This window comes from Rhinoraja longicauda, chromosome 8 (assembly GCF_053455715.1).
Source record: "Rhinoraja longicauda isolate Sanriku21f chromosome 8, sRhiLon1.1, whole genome shotgun sequence".
In the NCBI taxonomy this organism is placed as follows: Eukaryota; Metazoa; Chordata; class Chondrichthyes; order Rajiformes; family Arhynchobatidae; genus Rhinoraja; species Rhinoraja longicauda.
Window position 1 is genome coordinate 583,987 of NC_135960.1, and position 21,482 is coordinate 605,468.

Here is a 21,482-nt window from a genome sequence, read left to right on the forward strand (position 1 = left end):
AACCAATGTACCCCAAAATACGGGATGTCCCGGCTAATACGGGACAGTTGGCAACCCTGCCGGCCAATGTCCCGTCTGGGGTGGGCGGGGGGAGCGGGGGGGAGCGGGGGTCGCTGCTCCAGAGAGACATCGTCCGCTCTGGGACAGACACCACAGTTTATTTCCAGAGCAAACATTCAATCATGGCTGATCTACAGAGTCATAGAGTGGTACAGCGTGGAAACAGGCCCTTCAGCCCAACTTGCCCACACCGGCCAACATGGCCCAGCTAGACTAGTCCCACCTGCCTGTGTTTGGCCCATATCCCTCCAAACGTGTCCTAACCTGAAGAAAGGTCTCGACCCAAAACTTCACCCATTGCTTCCCTCCAGAGATGCTGCCTGTCCCGCTGAGTTATTCCAACATTTTGTGTCCATCTTCTGTACTGTTCTGTTCTATGGTTGGCATGGACATTGAGGGCCGAAGGGCCTGTTTATATGCTGTTATGTGCTGTATTCTAGGTTCTATGGTTGGCAAGGAGATTGTGGGCCGAAGGGCCTTTTACTGTGCTGTATGTTCTAAGATGGCAGTGGGTTGACAATAGGTGAGGCCGGGGCCTAGGACAGAAAGGTCAGTGTAGCCTGGGGTCGCCAACTGTCCCGTTTTCGCCGGGACATCCCGTATTTGGAGCTAAATTGGTTTGTTCCTTAGGGTACCACCCTTGTCCCGTATTAGGCCCAGTGGGCTGCTGTAGGCCCAGACGCTGTACGCCTGGATGCTGTAGGCCCGTACGCTGTAGGCCTGGACGTTGTAGGCCCGGACACTGTAGGTCAGCACAGTGTAGGCCCGGACACTGTAGGCCCGGACGCTGTAGGCCCGGACACTGTAGGCCCCGACGCTGTAGGCCCGGACAGTGTAGGCCCGGACAGTGTAGGCCCGGACAGTGTAGGCCCGGACAGTGTAGGCCCGGACAGTGTAGGTCCGGACAGTGTAGGCCCGGACAGTGTAGGCCCGGACAGTGTAGGCCCGGACAGTGTAGGCCCGGACAGTGTAGGCCCGGACAGTGTAGGCCCGGACAGTGTAGGCCCGGACAGTGTAGGCCCGGACAGTGTAGGCCCGGACAGTGTAGGCCCGGACAGTGTAGGCCCGGACAGTGTAGGTTCAGACAGTGTAGGCCCGGAGGTCTGGGCGCCGCCTAACGGAGGTTACGTAGCAACCTGCCTCCCGGCACGGGCGGCCGCCGTTGGTGGAGCGGGAGCACGTGGCCGCTGGCTGGGTGAGGTCACGTGGGGCGCAGGGCGGTCACGTCACCTTGTCCCTTATTTCGGAGTGAGGAAGTTGGCAACCCCTAGTATACACTTCTCTACAGAAGAAGCCTACAGCATCCGGACCTACAGCATACGGGCCAAAGCGTCCGGGCCAACAGCGTCCGGGGCAAGCAGCGCCCCCCTGGCCTGATACGGGACAAGGGTGGTCCCGTACGGGCCAAACCAATTTAGCCCAAAATACGGGATGTCCCGGCTAATACGGGACGGTTGGCGACCCTAAAGTACCCAGACCGCTGACACCGGGAGGACAGCGTGGGTGGAGCGGGGCGGAGGAAGCGGGGCAGGGGTAGCGGGGGGAGCGGGGTAGGGGTAGCGGGGCGGGAGTAGCGGGGGGAGCGGGGCGGGGGGGAGCGGGGCGGGGGGGTAGCAGGGCGGGGGGGGTAGCGGGGCGGGGGGATGGGGGAAGCGTGGGAATCAGGGCGGAGGGAATGCTCTCGGGAGCTGGGCTTAGCTGGGATCCAGATCCCACACGGTTGCCAGGATTCCCACATTCCAAGACGGTCTCCGTTGAATTTTCTCCAAAAAAGGCCAGGAGGAGCAGAGTGGCGAAGCGGTGACTCACCGATTGTGCAGATGTCAAACCCGTCCGGTGGGGGAGGGGGCGGTGGGGGAGGGGGCGGTGGGGGAGGGGAGCGGTGGTGGGAGCGGTGGAGGAGGGGGGCGGTGGGGGAGGGGGTGGTGGGGGAGCGGTGGGGGAGGGGGCGGTGGGGGAGGGGGCGGTGGGGGAGGGGGGTGGTGGGGGAGCGGTGGAGGAGGGGGCGGTGGGGGAGGGGGTGGTGGGGGAGCGGTGGGGGAGGGGGCGGTGGGGGAGGGGGTGGTGGGGGAGCGGTGGGGGAGGGGGCGGTGGGGGAGGGGGCGGTGGGGGAGGGGTGGTGGGGGAGCGGTGGGGAGGGGGCGGGTGGTGGAGGGGGCGGTGGGGGAGGGGGCGGTGGGGGAGGGAGCGGTGGAGGAGGGATTGGGGGAGGGGGCGGTGGGGGGAGGGGGCGGGTGGTGGAGGGGTGGTGCAGGGGGCGGTGGGGGAGGGGGCGGTGGGGGAGGGGGCGGTGGGGGAGGGAGTGGTGGGGGAGCGGTGGAGGAGGGGGCAGTGGGGGAGGGAGCGGTGGGGGAGCGGTGGGGAGCTGGTTAATACAGACCGCAGGAGGGCGAGAGAATGTGGGTAAAGTCACCCCCCCCGGGCCCCCCGAGCCCCTGCCCACACGGGCAACGCAGTCCCCACTCTCACCCCAAACTCACAAACGCGCGCACGCACGCATGCACGCAGCCTGAAGAAGGGTCTCGACCCCCAAACGTCACCCATTCCTTTCCACTCTCCACAGATGCTGCCTGACCCGCTGAGTTACTCCAGCACTCTGTGTCTACCTTCGATTTAAACCGGCATCTGCAGTTTATTTTCCTGCACAACGATGGAATCTCTGGCACAGAGGAGCCTCGAGCAGTGAATGTTTCAAGAGGAATGCGGAAGGAGGAGAGAGAGAGAGAGACAGAGAGAGACAGGGAGAGACAGAGAGAGAGAGGGAGAGAGAGATAGAGACGGAGAGAGACAATGAGAGAGACAGAGAGAGAGAGGGAGAGAGAGGGAGAGAGAGAGAGAGACAGGGAGAGAGACAGAGAAGCAGGGAGAGAGAGGGAGAGAGGAAGGGAGAGGGACAGAGAGAGAAAACAGAGAGAGAGACAGAGAGAGAGGGAGAGAGAGAGACAGGGAGAGAGACAGAGAGAGAGGGAGAGAGAGAGAGAGAGGGAGAGAGAGAGAGAGAGACAGGGAGAGAGACAGGGAGAGAGACAGAGAGAGAGAGAGAGACAGAGAGAGAGACAGAGAGAGAGACAGGGAGAGAGAGAGAGAGAGAGAGGGAGAGGGAGAGATAGGGAGGACAGGGAGAGAGAGACAGTGAGAGAGAGAGTGAGAGAAAGAGAGAGAGAGACAGGAATGTAAGTGGGAAGTGAAAGTTGAAGGGGCCGGGCAGTCACAGAGTCACAGAGTGACACAGCGTGGAAACAGGCCCTTCGGCCCAACTTGCCCCACCTAGACTAGTCCCACCCGCCCGCGTTTGGTCCAAATCCCTCCAAACCTGTCCTATCCATGTACCTGTCCAACTGTTTCTTAAATGTTGGGATAGTCCCAGCCTCAACTACCTCCTCTGGCAGCTTGTTCCATACACCCACCACCCTCTGTGTGGAAAAGTTACCCCTCAGTTGTGGGCAGGTTGGGCTGAAGGGTCTGTTTCGCTGCATGACTCGATGGGTGGAGCGGGAGGAGAATCCCACAGATTCACCACCCTCTGAAGAAATTCCTCCTCATCTCCTTCCTAAAGGAACGTCCTTTAATTCTGAGGCTGTGCCCTCTGGTCCTAGACTCTCCCACTAGTGGGAACATCCTCTCCACATCCACTCTATCCAGGCCGCTCACTATTCTGTACGTTTCAATGAGGTCCCCCCTCATCCTTTTAAACTCCAGCGAGTACAGGCCCAGTGCCCACAAACGCTCATCATATGTTAACCTAATATATCATGACCCTCCATCAAATCCAAAACCGATGTCCTCTGGTCCTCGATTCCCCTACTCTGGGCAAGAGACTCTGTGCATCTACACGATCTATTCCGCTCATGATTTTGTACACCTCTATAAGATCTCCCCTCATCCTCCTGCGCTCCATGGAATAGAGACCCAGCCTGTTCAACCTCTCCCTGCAGCTCAGTCCCTCGAGTCCTGGCAACATCCTCGTGAATCTAAGATAGATACAAAGTGCTGGAGTAACTCAGCGGGTCAGGCAGCATCTGTGGAGAACATGGATAGGTGACGTTTCACAGAGTGCTGGAGTAACTCAGCGGGTCAGGCAGCATCTGTGGAGAACATGGATAGGTGACGTTTCACAGAGTGCTGGAGTAACTCAGCGGGTCAGGCGGCTTCTCGGAAGAGAAGGAATGGGTGATGTTTCGGGTCAAGACCCTTCTTCAGACTGATGTCAGTGGAGTGGGCAGGACAGAGATAGAATGTAGTCGGAGACAGGAAGACTAGTGGGAGAACTGGGAAGAAGGGGGAGGGGATAGAGAGGGAAAGCAGGGACTATCTGAAGTTAGAGAAGTCAATGTTCATGCCGCTGGGGTATAAACTACCCAAGCGAAATACGAGGTGCTTTTCCTCCAATTTGCGCTGGGCCTCACTCTGACAATGGAGGAGGCCCAGGACAGAAAGATCAGTGTGGGAGTGGGAGGGGGAGTTGAAGTGCTGAGCCACCGGGAGATCAGGTTGTTTAAGACGGACTGAATGGAAGTATTCAGCGAAACGATCGCCGAGCCTGCGCTTGGTCTCGCCGATGTGGAGACGTTGACACCTGGACCAGCGGATACAGTAGATGAGGTTCTATACTCAATACGCTGACTGACGAAGGGTAATGTGCTGATGTCAATGTCTTGAACTGCCGATCTACCTGTGACGCCACTTTCAAGGAACCAATGCACCTGTACTCCTAGATCCCTCTGCTCTCAACACTCCCCAGGGCCCTACCATTCACTGTGTAGGTCCTGCCCTTGTTAGACTTCCCAAAATGCAACACCTCACACTTCTCTGTATTAAATTCCATCAACCATTCCTCTGCCCACCTGGCCAATCGATCCAGATCCTGCTGCAATCGTTCACAACCAACTTCACGATCATCAACAAACGTGCTAATCTTGCCCTGTATGTTCTCATCCAAATCATTGATGTAGATGACAAACAGTAACGGGCCCAGCACTGAACCCTGAGGCACACCACTAGTCACAGGCCTCCAGTCCGAGAAGCAACCTTCCCCCATCACCCTCTGCTTCCTTCCATGGAGCAAATGTGCTGTCCATTCAGCTATCTCTCCATGGATCCCATGTGATCTAACCTTCCAGAGCAGCCTACCATGTGGAACCTTGTCGAACGCCTTACTGAAGTCCATGTACACAACATCTACAGCTCTGCCCTCATCCACCTTTTTAGTTACTTCCTCAACAACTCTCCCACCAGTGGAACCATCCTCTCCACATCCACTCTATCCCCACCCTGCACTAATCATTTCCTGAACCCAAATGTCATCTGTGCATGTTCTCCACAGATGCTGCCTGACCCGCTGAGTTACTCCAGCACTCTGTGAAACGTCACCTATCCATGTTCTCCACAGATGCTGCCTGACCCGCTGAGTTACTCCAGCACTCTGTGAATCGTCACCTATCCATGTTCTCCACAGATGCTGCCTGACCCGCTGAGTTACTCCAGCACTCTGTGAAACGACACCTATCCATGTTCTCCATAGATGCTGCCTACAGTTGTACCGGGCCCTGGTGAGACTGCACCTGGAGTACTGTGTGCAGTTTTGGTCTCCAAATTTGAGGAAGGATATTCTTGCTATTGAGGGCGTGCAGCGTAGGTTCACTAGGTTAATTCCCGGAATGGCGGGACTGTCATATGTTGAAAGACTGGAGCGACTAGGCTTGGAATTCAGAAGGATGAGAGGAGATCTTATCGAAACGTATAAGATTATTAAGGGGTTGGACACGTTAGAGGCAGGAAACATGTTCCCAATGTTGGGGGAGTCCAGAACAAGGGGCCACAGTTTAAGAATAAAGGGTAGGCCATTTAGAACAGAGATGAGGCAAAACTTTTTCAGTCAGAGAGTTGTGAATCTATGGAATTCTCTGCCTCAGAAGGCAGTGGAGGACAATTCTCTGAATGCATTCAAGAGAGAGCTAGATAGAGCCCTTAAGGATAGCGGAGTCAGGGGGTATGGGGAGAAGGCAGGAACGGGGTACTGATTGAGAATGATCAGCCATGATCACATTGAATGGCGGTGCTGGCTCGAAGGGCCGAATGGCCTCCTCCTGCACCTGTTGTCTATTGTCTAATCAAGAACTTGTCAATCTCTGTTTTTAAATTGCCCATAGACTCGATTTAGACTGCCGTCAGTGGCAGTGAATTCTACAGATTCATCTTTCACATTTTAATAGCATGATAAATATAATTAAAACATAAAACAAATAAATCCATTGGCCATAAAACATTGCTTTCAAACCTCTGGTAGAAATATGGTGAAAATCAAAAGCTTGGCATTAATAAAATGATTGATTTTGAACATCTATTTCATAATTTCTTCTGACAGTGGCATTTACCGTTTGACAGATCAAGTCTACCACCGTGTAGTTTAGAGATACAGCGCGGAAACAGGCCCTTCGGCCCACAGAATCCGTGCCGACCAGCGATCCTCGCACATTAACACTATCCCACACACACTGGGGACAATTTACATTTACACCAAGCCAATGAACCTACAAACCCGCACGTCTTTGGAGTGTGGGAGGAAACCGGAGCGCCCGGAGAAAACCCACGCAGGTCACGGGGAGAACGTACAAACTCCGTACAGACAGCGCCCGTAGTCGGGATGGAACCCGGGTCTCTGGCGCCGTGAGGCAGCAGCTCTACCCGCTGCACCACCGTTTATGTTTTGGTGTATTGGTGCAGTGTGGGTCAACTCTCATTTGTGTGAGCTGCCACTTTTACGTACACGTGTAGGAAGGAACTATAGATAGATGCAGAGTGCTGGAGTAACTCAGCGGGTCAGGCAGCATCTCTGGAGAGAAGGAATGGGTGACGTTTCGGGTCGAGACCCTTCTTCAGACTGATGTCAGGGGAGGGGGCGGGACAGAGATAGAATGTAGTCGGAGACAGGAAGACTAGTGGGAAAACTGGGAAGGGGGAGGGGATAGAGAGGGAAAGTAGGGACTATCTGAAGTTAGAGAAGTCAATGTTCATACCGCTGGGGTGTAAACTACCCAAGCGAAATATGGGGTGTGCTGTTCCTCCAGTTTGTGCTGGGCCTCACTCTGACAATGGAGGAGGCCCAGGACAGAAAGGTCAGACTGGGAGTGGGAGGGGGAGTTGAAGTGCTGAGCCACCAGGAGATCAGGTTGGTTATGGCGGACTGAGCGGAGGTGTTCAGCGAAACGATCGCCGAGCCTGCGCTTGGTCTCACCGATGTGGAGAAGTTGACACCTGGAACGGCGACTATGGAGAGAAGGAATGGACTACGCCTCGGGTCGACACCCCTCCTCAGACTGAAGAAGGGTCTCGACCTGAAACGCCACCCACTCCCTCCCTATAGAGATGCTGCCTGACCCACTGAGTTACTCCAGCACTTTGTGAAACGTCACCTATCCATGTTCTCCACAGATGTTGCCTGACCCGCTGAGTTACTCCAGCACTCTGTGAAACGTCACCTATCCATGTTCTCCACAGATGCTGCCTGACCCACTGAGTTACTCCAGCACTCTGTGAAACGTCACATATCCATGTTCTCCACAGATGCTGCCTGATCCGCTGAGTTAGTCCAGCACTCTGTGAAACGTCACCTATCCATGTTCTCCACAGATGCTGCCTGACCCGCTGAGTTACTCCAGCACTGGAGAAGGATGAGAGGGGATCTTATCGAAACGTATAAGATTATTAAGGGGTTGGACACGTTAGAGGCAGGAAACATGTTCCCAATGTTGGGGGAGTCCAGAACCAGGGGCCACAGTTTAAGAATAAGGGGTAGGCCATTTAGAACGGAGATGAGGAAAAACTTTTTCAGTCAGAGAGTTGTGAATCTGTGGAATTCTCTGCCTCAGAAGGCAGTGGAGGCCAATTCTCAGAATGCATTCAAGAGAGAGTTAGATAGAGCTCTTAAGGATAGCGGAGTCAGGGGGTATGGGGAGAAGGCAGGAACGGGGAACTGATTGAGAATGATCAGCCATGATCACATTGAATGGCGGTGCTGGCTCAAAGGGCCGAATGGCCTCCTCCTGCGTCTATTGTCTATTGTCTATTGTCTATATATCTCCCGTATTCACACACCCATTCCTTTTCTCCAGAGATGCTTTTTAGATTTTTAGATTTAGATTTAGATTTAGAGATACAGCGCGGAAACAGGCCCTTCGGCCCACCGGGTCCGTGCCGCCCAGTGATCCCCGCACACTAACACTATCCTACACACACTAGGGGCAATTTTCGTTTTTTTAAAACTTTTGCCCAGCCAATTAACCTACATACCTGTACATCTTTGGAGTGTGGGAGGAAACCGAAGATCTCGGAGAAAACCCACGCAGGTCACGGGGAGAACGTACATACTGCGTACAGACGGCGCCCGTAGTCGGGATCGAACCTGAGTCTCCGGCGCTGAATTCACTGTAAGGCGGCAACTCTACCGCTGCGCCACCGTGCCGCCCTGAGTTACGGTGGCACAGATGCTGCCTGAGTTACTCCAGCACTTTAGGAGAGCTCCCCCTCCCCTCCCCCCCCCCTCCCCCTCCCCTCCCCTCCCCCCACTCACCAGCAACAACACCACAGTCACATCTGTGGAGTCATTTAAGTTCCTTGGAACCATCATCTCCAGGGACCTTAAATGTGGGGCCACCATCGAATCCACAGTCAAAAAGGCCCAACAGAGGATGTACTTCCTGCAGCAACTGAGGAAACACAATCTGCCACAGGCAATGATGGTCCAATTCTATACTGCTATCATTGAGTCCGTCCTAACCTTCTCCATCATGGTCTGGTTTGGGTCAGCCACCAAGCACCACATCCGGAGGCTGCAACGGATCGTTCGCACAGCTGAGAAGGTTGTTGGCTGCAACCTTCCCCCCATTGACGATCTGTACACTAGTCCCACCTGCCCGCGCTTGGTCCATATCCCTCCAAACCTGTCCTATCCACGTACCTGTCCAACTGTTTCTTAAACGTTGGGATAGTCCCAGCCTCAACTACCTCCTCCGGCAGCTCGTTCCATACACCCACCACCCTCTGTGTGAAAAAGTTACCCCTCGGTTTCCTATTAAATCTTTTCCCCTTCACCTTGAACCCATGTCCTCTGGTCCTCGATTCCCCTACTCTGGGCAAGAGACTCTGTGCGTCTACCCGATCTATTCCTCTCGTGATTTTGTGTACGTTTTGGGTCGCGACCCTTCTTCAGAACTCTGGGTGTGTGTGTGTGTGTGTGTTGGGACTGTGAACAAGATATTTTACAATGCAATAATTGTGACTCAGCCCCCTTGACCTTTGAATAAATTGCTTTAATACTAACGAGGCAATTTAGATCTGAATGTCACGGGTAGTGATGTGCGTGTGCGTGTGTGCGTGTGCGTGTGTGTGTGTGTGTGTGCGTGTGCGTGTGCGTGTGCGTGTGTGTCTGTTTAGCTACAGAATGGTTGTCTCCACCCATTGAGCTGTTGCCCAGTCTGATCCCTGCACCACCACCGCCCCCTCCTGGCACCAACTCAAACTGCAAGTGATAGACAATAGACAATAGGTGCAGGAGGAGGCCATTCAGCCCTTCGAGCCAGCACCGCCATTCAATTTGATCATGGCTGATCATTCTCAATCAGAGTACCCCATTCCTGCCTTCTCCCCATACCCCCTGACTCCGCTATCCTTAAGAGCTCTATCTAGCTCTCTCTTGAATGTATTCAGAGAATTGGCCTCCACTGCCTTCTGAGGCAGAGAATTCCACAGATTTACAACTGAAAAAGTTTTTCCTCTTCTCCGTTCTAAATGGCCTACCCCTTATTCTTAATCTGTGTCCCCTGGTTCTTGACTCCCCCAACATTGGGAACATGTTTCCTGCCTCTAACGTGCCCAACCCCTTAATAATCTTGTACGTTTCGATAAGATCTCCTCTCTAAATTCCAGTGTATACAAGCCTAGTCGCTCCAGTCTTTCAACATATGACAGTCCCGCCATTCCGGGAATTAACCTAGTAAACCTACGCTGCACGCCCTCAATAGCAAGAATATCCTTCCTCAAATTTGGAGACCAAAACTGCAAAAGGCAGTGATGTGGCCTCCTGAGCAACGGCGAGGCCAAGAGTAAACGTAGGGTGACTGTTCCCCACGCCACCAGTCTGAAGAAGGGTCCTGACCCGAAACGTCATCTGTCCATCTCCCCCACAGACGCTGCCTGACCTACAGGTCAGTCAGAGGGTTGTGAATCTGTGGAACTCTCTGCCTCAGAAGGCAGTGGAGGCCAATTCTCTGAATGCATTCAAGAGAGAGCTAGATAGAGCTCTTAAGGATAGCGGAGTCAGGGGCTATGGGGAGAAGGCAGGCACGGGTTACTGATTGTGGACGATCAGCCATGAATGGCGGTGCTGGCTCAAAGGGCTGAATGGCCTCCTCCTGCACCTATTGTCTCTGTTTCTAACACTTGCTCTTAGTTTGCAAAGGCCAACTGGATCTCCCGTTTTTAAGACGTTTTTTTCATTTTAGAGATACAGCGTGGAAACAGGCCCTTCGGCCCACTGGGTCCGCGCCGACCAGCGATCCCCGCACACTAACACTATCCTACACACACTAGGGACAAATTACACTGGAGTAACTCAGCGGGTCAGGCAGCATCTCTGGAGAGAAGGAATGGGTGACGTTTATCTCTCTTTGTTATGTTTTTACCTTCTCCCGGCTAACAATGATCTATTCTACATTTTCCTTGATATTCATTCCCTTTGTCCTGATTTCACACCTTACCCCTCCTTATCTCTGTATCTCCCCCTCCCCTGACATCAGTCTGAAGAAGGGTCTCGGACCGAAATGTCACCTATCCATGTTCTCCACAGATGCTGCCTGACCCGCTGAGTTACTCCAGCATTTTGTGTCTGCCCTAAGTATGTATACACACACACAAACACCACACACATACATATTTATACACATATGTACAAGTGTGTGAATATATACATATGTGTGCCTTTGTGTAAATATGTGTGCGTGTGTGTTTTGTGTGTGTGCGTGTGTGTGCGTGCATGTGTGCGTGCATGTGTGTGCGTGTGTGTGTGTATATATTATATAGACAATAGGCAATAGGTGCAGGAGGAGGCCATTCAGCCCTTCGAGCCAGCACCACCATTCAATGTGATCATTGCTGATCATCCACAATCAGTAACCCGTTCCTGCCTTCTCCCCATATCCCATGACTCCACAATGTTTATGAGATATATATATATATATACTATAAGGAAGGCGGTCAGAAAGTGCTGGAGTAACAGCGGTCAGGCAGCAACTATGTAGAAAAGGATTAGGTGATGTTTCGGGTCGAGACCCTTCTGGATGAAGAAGGGTCTCGACCAAAAATGTCGCCCATTCCTTTTCTCCAGAGATGCTGCCTGATTTGCTGAGTTCCTCCAGCACTTTGTGTCTGTCTTTGGTTTAAACCAGCATCTGCAGTTCCCCCATATGTAGCTGTTAACAGGCAACTGAACCGTCCTCTCACCAACTAGAGAGCGGTCCTGACCTCCCATCTACCTCATTGGAGACCCTCGGACTATCCTTGATCGGACTTTGCCGGCTTTACCTTGCACTGAACGTTATTCCCTTATCCTGTATCTGTTCACTGTGGACGGCTCGATTGTGATCATGTATTGTCTTTCCGCTGACTGGTTAGCGCGCAACACAAGCTGTTCACTGTACCTCGGTACACGGGACAATGAACTACACTTTTTCACCCAGAGAGTTGGTCATATATGTGGACACAAAAAGCTGGGGTAACTCAGCGGGTCAGGCAGCAACTGATGAGAAAAGGAATAGGTGACGTTTCGGGTTGAGACCCTTCTTCAGATCCTTCAAAGATTAATAAGTCGCCGGAGCAGAATTAGGCCATTCGGCCCATCGAGTCTACTCCACCATTCAATCATGGCTGATCTATCTCTCCCTCCTAACCCCATTCTCCTGCCTTCTCCTCATAACCCCTGACACCCGCACTGATCAACAATCTATCTATCTCTGCCTTAAAAATGAATTTGAGTTACATAGAAACATAGAAACATAGAAAATAGGTGCAGGAGGAGGCCATTCGGCCCTTCAAGCCAGCACCGCCATTCAATATGATCATGGCTGATCATCCACAATCAGTACCCCGTTCATGCTTTCTCCCCATATCCCTTGATTCCGTTAGCCCTAAGAGCTAAATCTAACTTTCTCTTGAAAACATCCTGTGAATTGGCCTCCACTGCCTTCTGTGGCAGAGAATTCCACAGATTCACAACTCTCTGGGTGAAAAAGTTTTTCCTCATCTCAGTCCTAAATGGCCGACCCCTTATTCTTAAACTGTGACCCCTGGTTCTGGACTCCCCCAACATTGGGAACATGTTTCCTGCATCTAGCTTGTCCAGTCCTTTAAGAATTTTATGTTTCTTATATAGAAACATAGAAACATAGAAAATAGGTGCAGGAGTAGGCCATTCGGCCCTTCGAGCCTGCACCGCCATTCAATATGATCATGGCTGATCATCCAGCTCAGTATCCCGTACCTGCCTTCTCTCCATACCCCCTGATCCCTTTAGCAAAAAGGGCCACATCTAACTCCCTCTTAAATATAGCCAATGAACTGGCCTCAACTACCTTCTGTGGCAGAGAATTCCACAGACTCACCACTCTCTGTGTGAAGAAATGTTTTCTCATCTCGGTCCTAAAAGACTTCCCCCTTATCCTTAAGCTGTGACCCCTGGTTCTGGACTCCCCCAACATCGGGAACAATCTTCCCGCATCTAGCCTCTCCAACCCCTTAAGAATTTTATATGTTTCTATAAGATCCCCCCTCAGTCTTCTAAATTCCAGCGAGTACAAGCCCAGTCTATCCAGTCTTTCCTCATATGAAAGTCCCGCCATCCCAGGGATCAATCTGGTGAACCTTCTCTGTACTCCCTCTAAGGCAAGAACGTCTTTCCTCAGGTTAGGAGACCAAAACTGCACACAATACTCCAGGTGCGGTCTCACCAAGGCCCTGTACAACTGCAGCAGAACCTCCCTGCTCCTATACTCAAATCCTCTTGCTATGAATGCCAACATACCATTCGCTTTCTTCACTGCCTGCTGCACCTGCATGCTTGCTTTCAATGACTGGTGCACCATGACACCCAGGTCACGTTGCATCTCCCCTTCTCCCAATCGTTCACCATTCAGGTAATACTCTGCTTTCCTGTTCTTGCCGCCAAAGTGGATAACCTCACATTTATCCACATTATATTGCATCTGCCATGCATTTGCCCACTCGCCTAATCTATCCAAGTCACTCTGCAGCCTCCTAGCATCCTCCTCGCAGCTAACACTGCCACCCAGCTTCGTGTCATCCGCAAACTTAGAGATGCTGCATTCAATTTCCTCATCCAAATCATTAATATACACTGTAAATAACTGGGGTCCCAGCACTGAGCCTTGCGGTACCCCACTAGTCACTGCCTGCCATTCCGAAAAGGACCCGTTTTTTCCTACTCTTTGCTTCCTGTCCGCCAACCAATTTTCTATCCACCTCAACACTGAATCCTCAATACCGTGTGCTTTAAGTTTGTACACCAATCTCCTATGTGGGACCTTGTCGAATGCCTTCTGAAAGTCCAGATATCCAATCTACTAGTTACATCCTCGAAAAATTCTATAAGATTTGTCAGGCATGATTTGCCTTTGGTAAATCCGTGCTGACTTTGTCCGATGATTTCACCACTTTCCAAATGTGATGCTATCACATCTTTAATAACTGACTCTAGCATTTTCCCCACTACCGATGTTAGACTAACTGGTCTATAATTCCCCGTTTTCTCTCTCCCTCCCTTTTTAAAAAGTGGGGTTACATTAACTACCCTCCAATCCTCAGGAACTACTCCAGAATTTAAAGAGTTTTGAAAAATTATCACTAATGCATCCACTATTCTGAGGCTACTTCCTTAAGCACTCTGGGATGCAGCCTATCTGGCCCTGGGGATTTATCTGCCTTTAATCCATTTAATTTAATTTAATTTCTAGTTGGAGTTTAGTTTATTGTCCGGGCTTCCAGTGAATTGGCCTCCACTGCCCTCCGTGGCAGAGAATTCCACAAATTCACAACTCTCTGGGTGAAAATTCCACAAATCCACTGCGCTCCGGGTGAAAAATGAATTCAATGTGATCACGGCTGATCGTCCACAATCCGTACCCCGTTCCTGCCTTCTCCCCATATCCCATTGATTCCGTTAGCCCCCTAGAGCTAAATCTAACTCTCTCTTGAATACTCTTCAAGCATCTGCAGTTCCTTCCAACACAAGCAAAATATACACAGACACGGAACTGTTTTTCTGGTTCATTATGTTGTTTACTGTGCACTGTGTTTACATATTGTGTTGTGTTGCTGCAAGTAAACGTTTCATTTGTTCTATCTGGGGCACACTGTCTGACAATAAATACAACACTCACAGCCTTGAGCCCTGCACCATGTAGGGGCGGCCACACGAGGGCAGTGCAGGGTCAGCTTTGGACAGAGTTGTACAGTGTGAGTGTGTTGGAAGGAACTGCAGACGCTGGTTTACACCAAAGATAAGACACAGAGTGCTGGAGTAACTCAGCGGGTCAGGCAGCATCTGTGGAGAACATGGATAGGTGACGTTTCACAGAGTGCTGGAGTAACTCAGCGGGTCAGGCAGCTTCTCTGGAGAGCAGGCATGCATCTGTTTGTGTCTTAACCAGTATGTTTAGTTTAATTTAGAGATACAGCGCGGAAACAGGCCCTTCGGCCCACCGGGTCCGTGCCGACCAGCGATCCCCGCACACTAACACTATCCTACACACACAGGGGACACTTAACATTTACACCAAGCCAATTAACCTACAAACCTGCACGTCTTTGGAGTGTGGGAGGAAACCGGAGCGCCCGGAGAAAACCCACGCAGGTCACGGGAAGAACGTACCAACTCCGTACAGACAGCGCCCGTAGTTGGGATGGAACCCGGGTCTCTGGCGCCGAGAGGCAGCAGCTCTACCTGCTGCACCACCGAGCCGAATCCAAGCAGACACACAGAGCTCCTTGTTGACTTGCTGTAACGGCTGGTTGCGAGGAGCGGGCTTAGATAAGCTGCCTCGGCAAGGCCAGCAGCCCAGACCATCACACAAACCAACCTCCCTCCCATCGACTCCATCTACACCTCACGCTGCCTCGGCAAGGCCAGCAGCATCATCAAGGACCAGTCTCACCCCGGTCACTCCCTCTTCTCCCCTCTCCCATCGGGCAAAAGGTACAGAAGTGCGAAAATGCACACCTCCAGATTCAGGGGCAGTTTCTTCCCGGCTGTTATCAGGCAACTGAACCGTCCTCTCACCAACTAGAGAGCGGTCCTGACCCCCCATCTACCTCATTGAAGACCCTCGGACTATCCTTGATCGGACTTTGCCGGCTTTACCTTGCACTGAACGTTATTCCCTTATCCTGTATCAGTACACTGTGGACGGCTCGATTGTAATCATGTATTGTCTTTCCGCTGACTGGTTAGCGCGCAACACAAGCTTTGGTACATGTGACACTAAACTAAACTGAACTGAACTGTAAACTACACTAAGCTAAATAAAATTAAAAACGAGACTAAACCAAACTGATGCTAAACCACCGAGATAATGAACAGACTGAACCATCGTTGTTTGACTCCGGTTTACAAGAACGATCCCAGGAATGAGTGGGTTAACATATGATGAATGTTTGTGGGCACTGGGCCTGTACTCGCTGGAGTTTAGAAGGATGAGGGGGGACCTCATTGAAACGTACAGAATAGTGAGCGGCCTGGATAGAGTGGATGTGGAGGAGAGGATGTTTCCACTAGTGGGAGAGTCTAGGACCAGAGGGCACAGCCTCAGAATTAAAGGACGTTCCTTTAGGAAGGAGATGAGGAGGAATTTCTTTAGTCAGAGGGTGGTGAATCTGTGGGATTCTTTGCCACAGACGGCTGTGGAGGCCACAAGTCAGTGGGTATTTTTAAGGCAGAGATAGATAGATTGTTGATCAGTGCGGATGTCAGGGGTTATGGGGAGAAGGGAGGAGAATGGGGTTAGGAGGGAGAGATAGGTCAGCCGTGACTGAATGGCGGGGTAGACTTGATGGGCCGAATGGCCTAATTCTGCTCCAATCACATGATCTTATGACTCCGGAATTGAGGGACTGAGGTATCAGGAGAGATTGAGTCGGCTGGGAGACAGATCAGTCGTGATTGAATGGAGGAGTACTCTTCCCCCCCAACTAGGGGTTGCCAACTTCCTCACTCCCAAATACGGGACAAGGTGACGTCACCACCCCGCGCCCCATGTGACCTCACCCAGCCAGCGGCCACGTGCTCCCGCTCCACCAATGGCGGCCGCCCGGGCCGAGGGGACGGGTTACTACGCAACCTCCGTTAGGCGAATGCACTCGGCCCCACTCCCCGAACACACTCCATTCGCCTACATTGTCCAGCCCTAAAGCATCTGGGCCTATAGTGGCCCCCGGGCCTACAGCGACCGGGCCTACACTGTCTGGGCCTGCACTGTCTGGGCCTATGCTGTCCGGGCCTACAGCGTCCGGGCCTACTGCGTCCGGGCCTACATCGTCGGGGCCTACAGTGTCCGGGCCTACAGCGTCCGGGCCTACAGCGTCCGGGCCTACAGCGTCCGGGCCTACAGCGTCCGGCCTACAGTGTCCGGGCCTACAGCATCCGGGCCTACAGCACCCGGGCCTACAGCACCCGGGCGTACAGAGTCCGGGCCTACTGTGTCGGGGCCTACAGCATCCGGGCCTACAGCGTCCAGGCCTACAGCGCCCCCTGGGCCTACACTGTCCGGGCCTATATTGTCCGGGCCTACAGCGTCCGGGCCTACAGTGTCGGGGCCTACAGCGTCTGGGCCTACAGCGTCTGGGCCTACAGCGTCCGGGCCTAGGCGGGCGGGCGTGCAGCGTAGGTTTACTAGGTTAATTCCCGGAATGGCGGGATTTTCATATGTTGAAAGACTGGAGCGACTAGGTTTGTATACACTGGAATTTAGAAGGATGAGAGGGGATCTTATCGAAACGTATAAGATTATTAAGGGGTTGGACACGTTAGAGGCAGGAAACATGTTCCCAATGTTGGGGGAGTCCAGAACCAGGGGCCACAGTTTAAGAATAAGGGGTCGGCCATTTAGAACGGAGATGTGGAAAAACTTTTTCAGTCAGAGAGTTGTGAATCTGTGGAATTCTCTGCCTCAGAGGGCAGTGGAGACCAATTCTCTGAATGCATTCAAGAGAAAGCTAGATAGAGCTCACAAACGACATTCTCCTCTCCTCCGACGCTGGCAACCTCAACATCCTCATCCTACTTGACCTCAGCGCCGCCTTTGACACCATAAATCACTCCATTCTCCTCACCCGACTTGAAACCTCCCTTAACATCACCGGCACAACCCTATCCTGGTTCAAATCTTACCTCTCTGACAGACACCTGTTCATCTCCATTAACAACTGTAAATCCCCCACCGCTCCCCTCCCCCAAGGTGTCCCCCAAGGCTCAGTCCTTGGCCCCCTCCTCTTCATCCTCTACCTGTTCCCCCTTGGTCAATTAATCCGCCGTCATGGTCTCAACTTCCACTGCTTCGCCGATGATATCCAGCTCCTAATCTCCACCAAGTCAATCTCCTCCACCACACACTCTACACTGACAAACTGCATCACTGAAGTAAAATCTTGGCTTCAATCAAACTTCCTCAAACTCAATTGCAACAAATCTGAAATCATCATCATTGGTCCAAAAATGCTCACCAAATCCACCCAAAACTTCATCCTCAACATTGATGGTTTCCCAGTATCCACCTCACCTCACATCCGGAATCTTGGAATCATCCTTGATCAAACCCTCTCCTTCGACAAACACATCAAACACATCACAAAGACAGCCTTCTTCCACCTCAAAAACATTGCCCGTCTCCGTCCATCCCTCTCCTCCACAGCTGCAGAAACCCTCATCCACGCCTTCATCACCTCCCGTCTGGACTACTGCAACAGCCTCCTCTATGGCGCACCCTCAAAAATCATCAATAAACTTCAATACATTCAAAACTCCGCTGCCCGTCTACTCACACACACCTCGATCCGTGACCATATCACCCCCGTCCTTTATAAACTCCACTGGCTCCCCATCCCCCAGAGAATCCAGTACAAATTCCTCCTCATAACCTACAAAGCCCTCCATAACCTGGCCCCATCCTACCTGACCGACCTCCTCCACAGACACACTCCCACCTGCCCCCTCCGCTCTGCTGCTGCCAACCTCCTATCCCCCCACATCCGGACTAAACTCAGATCCTGGGGGGACAGGGCTTTCTCCATCGCTGCTCCCACCCTATGGAACTCACTACCCCAAACCGTTAGAGACTCCCCCACACTCACCACATTCAAAACATCACTGAAGTCTCACCTGTTCAGTACTGCCTTCAACCACTGAAGGTCACCTCACCCTCTGTCTCCTTTCTCTGTTCATTTATTTATTTACTTATTTATCTATTTATTCATTTCCCTATGTTCTCAAAATCTCTGTAAAGCGTCTTTGAGTATATGAAAAGCGCTATATAAATAAAATGAATTATTATTATTATTATTATTATTAAGGATAGTGGAGTCAGGGGGTATGGGGAGAAGGCAGGAACGGGGTACTGATTGAGAATGACAATAGACAATAGACAATAGACAATAGACAATAGGTGCAGGAGTAGGCCATTCAGCCCTTCGAGCCAGCACCGCCATTCAATGCGATCATGGCTGATCACTATCAATCAGTACCCCGTTCCTGCCTTCTCCCCATACCCCCTCACTCCGCTATCCTTAAGAGCTCTATCCAGCTCTCTCTTGAAAGCATCCAACGAACTGGCCTCCACTGCCTTCTGAGGCAGAGAATTCCACACCTTCACCACCCTCTGACTGAAAAAGTTCTTCCTCATCTCCGTTGAATGGCGGTGCTGGCTCGAAGGGCTGAATGGCCTCCTCCTGCACCTATTGTCTGTTGTCTGTAGAGCATCCGGGCCTACACTGCCCCCCAGGCCTAAAACGGGACAAGGGCGGTACTGTACAGAACAAAACCAATTTAGCCCACAATACGGGATGTCCCGGCTAATACGGGACAGTTGGCGACCCTGTCCCCACCCCAGGGCCCGCACCCCAGGGCCCGCACCTCCCCCGCCGCCCCCCCCCCCCACCCCAGGGCCCGCACCTCCCCGCCCCCACCCCCCCCACCCCAGGGCCCGCACCCCCCCCCCACCCCAGGGCCCGCACCTCCCCCGCCCCCACGAGCCGGCGACAACACAGAGAGAAACTCACCCCGACACTGGCTGCCGTCCGCGGCGATGGTCTGCTGGCACCCAGCACACGCCCGCTGCCTGGCGTGGGTCTTGGCCTGGAACGTGTGCGGCTTCACCGCTTCCTGGTCCTCCGGCTGGCACGGGGAGAGACAGAGGCACAGAGTGAGCGACCAATGGGAGCACGCACGTCTGCCGTGACCCACCAACACCACCCTGCCCACTGAGACACCCGGAGCCCCAAACCCGAAACATCACCCCTCCTCACCCACTGAGTTACTCCAGCACTCTGTGAAACGTCACCCATTCCTTCTCTCCACAGATGCTGCCTGACCCGCTGAGTTACTCCAGCACTCTGTGAAACGTCACTTATCCATGTTCTCCACAGATGCTGCCTGACCCGCTGAGTTACTCCAGCACTCTGTGTCCCTGCAGAGTCACAGAGTGATACAGTGCGGAAACAGGCCCTTCGGCCCAACTCGCCCACACCAACCAACATGCCCCATCTACACTAGTCCCACCTGCCCGCATTTGGTCCATATCCCTCCAAACTCGCCCTATCCATGTACCTGTCCAACTGTTTCTTAAACGTTAGGATAGTCCCAGCCTCAACTACCTCCTCCGGCAGCTCGTTCCATACACCCACCACCCTCTGTGTGGAAAAGTTACCCCTCGGATTCCTATTAAATCTTTTCCCCCTCACCTTGAACCTATGTCCTCTGGTCCTCGATTCCCCTACTCTGGGCAAGAGACTCTGTGCATCTACCCGATCTATTCCTCTCATGATTTTGTACACCTCTATAAGATCTCCCCTCATCAAAACATACAGAACACATCCAGATTCAAGGGCAGTTTCTTCCCGGCTGTTATCAGGCAACTGAACCATCCTACCACAATCAGAGAGCGGTCCTGACCTCCCATCTACCTCATTAGAGACCCTCAGACTTTCCTTAACTGGACTTTATCTTCCACTGAATATTATGTTCATAAGGTCATCAGTGATAGGAGCAGAATAAGGCCATCCGGCCTATCTGGTCTTCTCCACCATTCAATCATGGCTGATCTATCTCTCCCTCCTAACCCCATTCTCCTGCCTTCTCCCCATAACCCCTGACACCCGCACTGATCAACAATCTATCTATCTCTGCCTTAAAAATACCCACTGACTTGTGGCCTCCACAGCCGTCTGTGGCAAAGAATCCCACAGATTCACCACCCTCTGTTATTTGCTTTATCGATTGTAATCACGTATTGTCTTTCCGCTGACTGGTTAGCACGCAACAAAAGCTTTTCACTGTACCTCGCTCGGTACACGGGACAATGAACTGAACTGAACTGAACTGAACTGTTGGCTTGCATCAGCAATCAATCACCAACTTCTACAGATGTGCTGGGATGTATCGGGACGCATCACAGCGTGGTTTGGGAACAGCTCATCCAAGACCAGCAAGAAACTGCAGAGAGTTGTGGACGCAGCCCAGACCATCACACAAACCAACCTCCCTCCCATCGACTCCATCTACACCTCACGCTGCCTCGGCAAGGCCAGCAGCATCATCAAGGACCAGTCTCACCCCGGCCACTCCCTCTTCTCCCCTCTCCCATCGGGCAAGAGGTACAGAAGTGTGAAAACGCACACCTCCAGATTCAGGGGCAGTTTCTTCCCGGCTGTTATCAGGCAACTGAACCGTCCTCTCACCAACTAGAGAGCAGTCCTGACCTCTCATCTACCTCATTGGAGACCCTCGGACTATCCTTGATCGGACTTTGCCGGCTTTACCTTGCACTGAACGTTATTCCCTTATCCTGTATCTGTCCACTGTGAACGGATCGATTGTAATCATATATTGTCTTTCCACTGACTGGTTATCGCGCAACACAAGCTGTTCACTGTACCTCGGTACACGGGACAATGAACTGAACTGTAAACACAAACTCTGATGAAAAGAGAGTGGAACTGTTCTGGGGAGAAATGAAGTGAGAGTGAGAGAGAGAGAGAGAGTGAGAGAGAGAGAGAGAGAGGTGTAAAAGAAGAAATAGAAAATGCGAAACGCAGAAACGCAAAAGGAGAAATAGGAAGAGAAACGCAGAAATGGAGAATGCAGATTT

The 21,482-nt window shown here is 52.4% G+C and overlaps 1 protein-coding gene and 1 long non-coding RNA gene across 3 annotated transcripts in view; one reads left to right on the plus strand and one right to left on the minus strand.

The window, feature by feature from the left end:
* LOC144595701 (C-X-C chemokine receptor type 2-like) overlaps window positions 1-21,482 on the plus strand; it is a 350,033-nt gene that overhangs the window by 20,583 nt on the left and 307,968 nt on the right. The gene's annotated exons all lie outside the window — the stretch shown is intronic.
* The window catches only part of LOC144596154 (uncharacterized), a 15,971-nt gene continuing 3,144 nt past the window's right edge, over window positions 8,656-21,482 (minus strand). The window contains exons 2-3 of the long non-coding RNA XR_013547571.1: window positions 19,396-19,510; window positions 8,656-8,780 (exon numbers count right to left, since the gene is read on the minus strand). This is a non-coding gene — a long non-coding RNA (uncharacterized LOC144596154). The remainder of the gene's footprint in view (window positions 8,781-19,395; window positions 19,511-21,482) is intronic.